The sequence below is a fragment of the Condylura cristata genome, unplaced genomic scaffold (assembly GCF_000260355.1).
Source record: "Condylura cristata isolate star-nosed mole 26May11 unplaced genomic scaffold, ConCri1.0 scaffold00010, whole genome shotgun sequence".
Classification (NCBI taxonomy): Eukaryota; Metazoa; Chordata; class Mammalia; order Eulipotyphla; family Talpidae; genus Condylura; species Condylura cristata.
In genome coordinates this window covers 31,526,002-31,532,750 of record NW_004567111.1, presented here as the reverse complement: position 1 = coordinate 31,532,750, position 6,749 = coordinate 31,526,002, and positions in this window count along the sequence as shown.

The window sequence follows — 6,749 nt, the reverse complement described above, 5'->3', positions numbered from 1 at the left end:
AGAACTTTATCCATTATTAATTGAGTTGTTTACCTTTTTTGTTGATAAAATATGACAGTTATTTATTCTGATCTTAAACATTTAACAGATAGATGTTTTAGAATGTCTCTCAAACTGAAGTTTGTGCTTTTTTTTTTTTTTTTGAAATTTAACTCTATTTGTGCATACAAGAACCAGGGTGTAGGCCAGAGTTATTAGGGGATGTTAGGATTCACCAGAGACAGAAGAGACAGAGTAGGGAATTAAACAGGCAGGTCTACTGAAATACACTGCTGAGGAGAGGACCAGGCTAGATGGACGAGGCCTGCTGCACCACTTGGGGTTATCTCCCAGGAGGGGGATCGAATTCACAGTGCAGTGGCTGCTTGATAGCTTTATAGCAGTGAGATTTAATACCTGTGCCACCAGGAATGCTCCTCCTGCCATGCTTTGATGCATGGAAGTGTTTACTTTCTGTGTTTCCAATTTTTTTGTATTGAGGTAACAGTGGTTAACAACACATACATGAGTTAAGAGCATAGGTTAGCACCTCTTCAAATGTATGTGCTCACAACCAAGGACCGGTAATCTAGTATGCCTCAACCTCACTTTGCTTCTTATCTCCCAAACTCTTAAAACATTTTTTTTTTATAATTTTAGTCAATAATAAATTTAGAAATGGTGTTTCCAGGTTTTACCCAAATTAAAAGAAGTTGAAATAATCTGAAAAGCATTTTCACAATCAGTTTTTCAGTTTATTTTATTTTTTAGTTAGGACATTATAGCTTATAAATGGAGGATCATAAGTGATTAGCAAGAATGTCTTTGTGCAAGCAAATTGGAAATTCTCAAAGAAATGTGCTAATTTTTAGAATGATACAACCTTTCAGGACTAAATCAGAAAAAATAGAAAGCACAAACAGAACTATTATAAGCAAGGAAAATGAAACATAATACAAACCTTCCAAAAACAAAAAACCCAACACCAAATGATTTTACTAATAACATCTATAAACTGGCAAAGACAAAGTGATAACTATCCTTCTCAAACTAAACACATTTCATAAAGTCTCAACATTAAACTGTTACTATTAATGGATGCTCCAAGGTGATATTACACTTTACTTGAAGAACTGAGTATTTAAACAACAAGTGTGCATTGTAAATTTTTAAGAGAGAATAAGTATGCAATATTTCTTTAGATTATGTATTTTTATGATATTCCATAGAAGCACTATTTATCAGATGAAATATTTAAGAAAACTGGCCTAGAAAATTTTTATACCTTCAAAAAATAACCAATGCAGCATCATTTTATTTACATTTTCTAATGATTTAAAGGATATATATATACATATATATATAGTGTTGTGTTATATATATTTATATATTGTTATTGTTAAGGATAATTAAAATAATTTTAAATTATGTAACTATATGTAATATATGTAAAATATCTTAATATTCTTTAAATATTTGGATGAAATATATCAAACAAAATACATTGACAATTCATGTGTTTATTTGAAAATATACACAATACAAAAAAACTGAGCAGAAAATGAGATTGCCATATTTAAAACAATGTTTTCAACATTTACATGATTTTTATAAGCAGACCATTTAACAGATATCTTGTTAATATTTCCACATAACCTTTTTTTTTCCTGTTTACATAGTGTGTAGAATTTTTAATGTGGATGTTTAAAAGCCAATTTCATCAAGCTTCCAAGAAATAATCAATTTTTTTCAAAAAAAAACTCCACTTAATTAAACTGCATATTTATGCTTTTGCAGATCACCTGATACCTTATTTTATTTCAATTATTTTCAGATATAAAAAATAATTGCTTACTAAAACTTAAGTATTCGGATATCTTTAGTATTGTCAACATGTTTAATAACTAAATAAAATTAGAACACTTTTTTTGACATAATATGGATTTTTTTTTCCTCCATAGAATTAACCAAAATAGCACATGTAATTATAGTGATCCTTGAAGAACAGAAAAAAACATTCACAAGTTCAGAATATGGTTTTAGACACATGGGGTTCCATCTGCTACCTGCTCTACTTTTAAAGTGCAAAACCCATATTGCGGTAGAGTCTGAGACTGCGTTCACAATCTAGAAATCCTCTGCCCACTCCGCAACCAGTGACTAGATCCCGGCGGAGAACGAGGATTGTCTGCTTTGTCTGCTTTCTTCTCTATCTTCAACAACCAACATGCTTTAAAAAGTTGCCCACAATTTTAAATTTATTATTACAATACAGAGCATGAATATTTCATGATGCTCCCATAAAATAAAAATTTATAATCTGTTCACTTAGCACCTTACTTACCATCACTCAGTGTTTCAGACAGTCTAGACCCAGACCCATCATTCTCATTTTTTTTAAATCTCAGAACCTCTTGAAACTTAAAATTTGAGGACACAGAGAGCTTTTATGTAGATCATAGTTACTTATAGTTAGCAAGAGAAATGCATAGATTTTACAAACATTAATTTTCAAGGATTAATAACTCAATCACATATTAACACATTCATATTTTTCATGAAAAACGATGACTATTATAGGTCTCAGTTAACATGAGTGATATTTGCATGAGCGGTGCCTGGAGGAGCTCACCTTTATCTTTGCTGCTTTCTTTTGTCTCCAGACATTTCCCCAACCAATGGCAATTGTAGACAACACTGGTGGGTTTTTACGATTGCAGGATTCTCCTTGCAACTGCCATACACCATGGGCAAAATCTAAATTACATATTTAAGCATTATTTTTGTGCCCAGACCTACCTTTGATTCTATCAAAAGTAATGACGATTACAGACAACTGATTTTTGAAACACAGAATATCAAAATAGAATGATAGCTTAATGATTCATAAAAATAACAGCACATTTAAATAATAATAAACTAGATATACTAGCATATAAATGTTCACAAACAAACAAAATTTTGTAGCAGTGTGAATATTTAAAGGAGTCAAATAAATACTCTAAAATAGGTTTAAATTTTATATGCAAACCGGTGTTTTTCTTAAAGCTGCTTCTACTAGTGATATCGCTAAGTGCAGAAAGAAAGAATGCAAAGAAAAGTGAGAAGTATTTTTGAATAGGGTTTCACAGGGAATTTGGATTGTCTCACTGGCATATAAAATTTAATTGAATAAGAAACATTACAATGGTCGTCTGTGAAGTTGATTAATAATTGAATTCAGAATTTCTTCAATGACAGTAATGATACCAATTTAAAGTATTGCTGAGATCAAAGGACCCATTGCAGTTGATGAGTCCTTGCAAATCAAATTTCTACAGAATTGAGGGCTGTCACTGACTGATTGACAATCAGTCCATCTGGTCAATAGGTTTTGAACCTTGAATAACAGGTCAAATGCTTATAATGTGAACTTTACAATGAGGTCTGAGAGCAATTGGAAAGGACACCAAAAATTTGGGTTTTGAGTCAAATTATAAGGAAATCTTTCACTTTTCAAATGAAAATTCACCTTTCATTAACTAGAAGTTGCATTTTAAAATTCAAAGTTAAAAAGCTAAGAAAATGTCAAATATTTCAGAATGGATTTTGTTGGTGTTTGACTTTAAGTGTCAATTTTTAATGATACAAGTTTAAATCAGAAGCATAATTATTTCTACTGCCTCTATATTTAATACTACCATTTGGTAGCATACCCTGTTTGGTATGCACTATCAAAATTGAAAATCTTTCTTTCCTCTCGCAAGCTGGGAAACTTAAATGAAACTACAAAATACCATCAGTTAGTGTTCTCCTGTTTTATACTCTTTCCATATATTTTACATATGGCACTCCATATTTTTAGCAGCAGCAGTGCAGGTAACATACATTTCAACAGGTATTCATGAGTTAAACCAAATAACAGCTCTTTGATTTAACAGTGGAATGGTTCCTACTATTAAGGTTTTCAAACCACTATGCAGTTTTCTTGTCTATTTAGTAAACAGCATAAACCAATGGAATCCAAATAACGGTGTTAAGTATTACAATCCATCAAGCTCTGGAAATGTGAATAGTGTTTTCATAGTCAGAGCAATAGATTCATGCATTTAATAACTGCATGTTATTTAATAATACAGAAATTATTATCCATATTTTCATACAAAATTAGAAATATAAGAAGTAGTGATGTGTCTAAAGACCAAGGAAATCCAACTCCAACTTTTACACTTTGTTTTGAAGAGTGAAAAATGAGAGGCATTTCATAAAAAGGACTGGTCGTAATTAGCTACAAAGGTTGAAAACCAAACTTAATGAGACATTTACAAGAATAGCAGAGAGGGTCTCCCTGGTAGCACAAGGGTTTAAGTCTCAGACTGTGAAGCTATAGGCAGCCACTGCAGCATGAGTTCAATCCCTGGCCATTGAGCTGACCCATACAGCACAGCAGACCTCCTGTCTCTCCCACTGCTCCCCTTAGCAGTATCTTTCAGTAGATCTGCCTGTTCTGTTCTCCACTCTGTCTCTGGTGAATCCTCTCCCTGCCTGCACCTCTAGCCTATATCTGATTCTTAGATTCATAAATAAAATAAATCTTTAACAACAACAACAAAAAGAATAGTCAAGAATGTTATCCAACTTTCTCCTACAAAGAATGGTGGCAACTCCCCAAAAGGCCTTTGTATATTAGTTGTGATACCTCCGTATAGATTTGTTCACTAAAAAAAAAAGGTTAAAATTTCAATTATACACTGAAATGTATCATTTTATAGTGATTTATGGAATAACTGAGTTGTTTTACCACTACCACAAAATAAATGAGCATGTGGCAAGACTATTATAGCAGGTTTGTATCCATAAAGTGCTAACGTCACCAGAGCAGAAAGGTTTGGGTTAAAAATATATAATTGCAATATAAATTTATTGAGGGAAATTTATATTATGACAGTGGGAGTATATATTACATTTGATCATAAAAAGGGAGCAGTTATGAGCTTTTAGGCAAGGCCCCGGTACTCTGCCACTGCAGGCCAGCCCTGGAGTATTCTTGGCAGTCATCCTTCTGTGGGATGTGGGGACACATATCAGAAGTCTGTCCCCCATGACAGTCACCAGAAGGCTTCAGCACTGAGGGCATGAAGTCCATAAACATGCCAAACTGGATTAAATTATGTACCTATATCTATATCACATTTCAGAGGCTTATTATCAGGACTACCTGTTAATTTTCATTTAACAAGACTGCAGCACATTGGGGTTTTATCTGTTTTTTGCCTTTTACACGTTTTTTAATCAATATCTTTGTAAACAAATCACTGATTTATACTTACCAGCTTAAATTGCTCTAGCTCAGTTAACCCATGCTCTCCATCAGTCAGTGTCCAGCACATATAACATATCAACACATATAAAACATCCATCAGTGAGGGTTGTTACAATCACAATACGCATAACAAACTCATTCACACAGATTTATTTCATCCATTCCCAAGAAGTAACTTTCCTTCATTGTTCATCCCATTATCTACTATTCTTTCTCCAAAACAAGAGATCCTGTCAACCACTGTGAAGTGTCTTTAAACAGTTCCTCACTCTCCTATTTTCTCTTTCCATTGATACAGAAGAACATATTTGCATTTGCCAGCCTGCTAGTATTAGTTTATATATGTGCACATTCTTTAGTTTCATCCTTTCATGTGTCAACAATGCTTAGTAGAACCCTTTGCTTAGGATGGGAACATTTCTTTTTCTCTTTAGAGTTTTCATTTTCTTTCACTTTTTCTATTTTATTTCTTTAAAATTTTTGTGTTTGTTGCGGTTTTCCTCCAACAGTTATATTGTGGTGTATAGAAATTAGTGGATATATATTTACTTACGTATTAAAACAGCACATTCCAACTGAATATTCTTTATTTCACAGTTAGTAACTGGGTCAAGTTAAAATAGCTATGATCAGTGGCCTAAATACTTTCAAACATAGCCTAGTATAGAATATACATGTATCATTTAATACACTTATTGAAGTGCCCCTCAAATTAAGCTCAAGGATATGACTTTGATTATTTTTTCTCCTTTTCAATAGTATTTTCAAAAATTATGTTGAAGAAATAATGAACTTTAGTGTAATATTATAGATTGTAAGTTATCCAATGTGATAAAATATAGCTGAGATAATTAACCAAAATACTGATAATCAGTATTTTCTGTAGTACATATTTCAAAATTCTTCAGATGTAAAATATTTTAATTTGGTACTGCTTTAAAATATTATAAACAAATTAAAAGCTAATGGCAAGGAGCTTCCTCCAATCTCATTATTCCATATGAAGAATGATCAGTTAGATGATGCCCAGTTTAAATTATATACAAAGATTAACAAAAGCATATACCTCTGCACTTTAGTAAAGGATCAAGTTCTTAAAAGAACATGATTTATTTTTACTTTCAAGTAGCAATAGTCTATACTTTTGCTATTAAAAATATTCAAATTTTAAATATATGATGTGAAATGAATTTTTGAAGGTGAAGATATGAACTAAAATTAAACATTGTGGAAGTTTCTTTTATCTTCTCTATAATAAATGAAGATATAAATATACTCAACATTTAATAAAGACTTCACTAATACCAAAACCACTTTTTCAAGTTAGTCATTTTCCCTTCTTACATTTGCATTAAGAAATACATTTTTTAACATATTGCCATTATAAAATCTCAGTGATTATTTTTTTGATGAGCCATATCTCAGATGGTTTGATTTGACGCCTTTCTCTTCCAAGCATATCATTAAG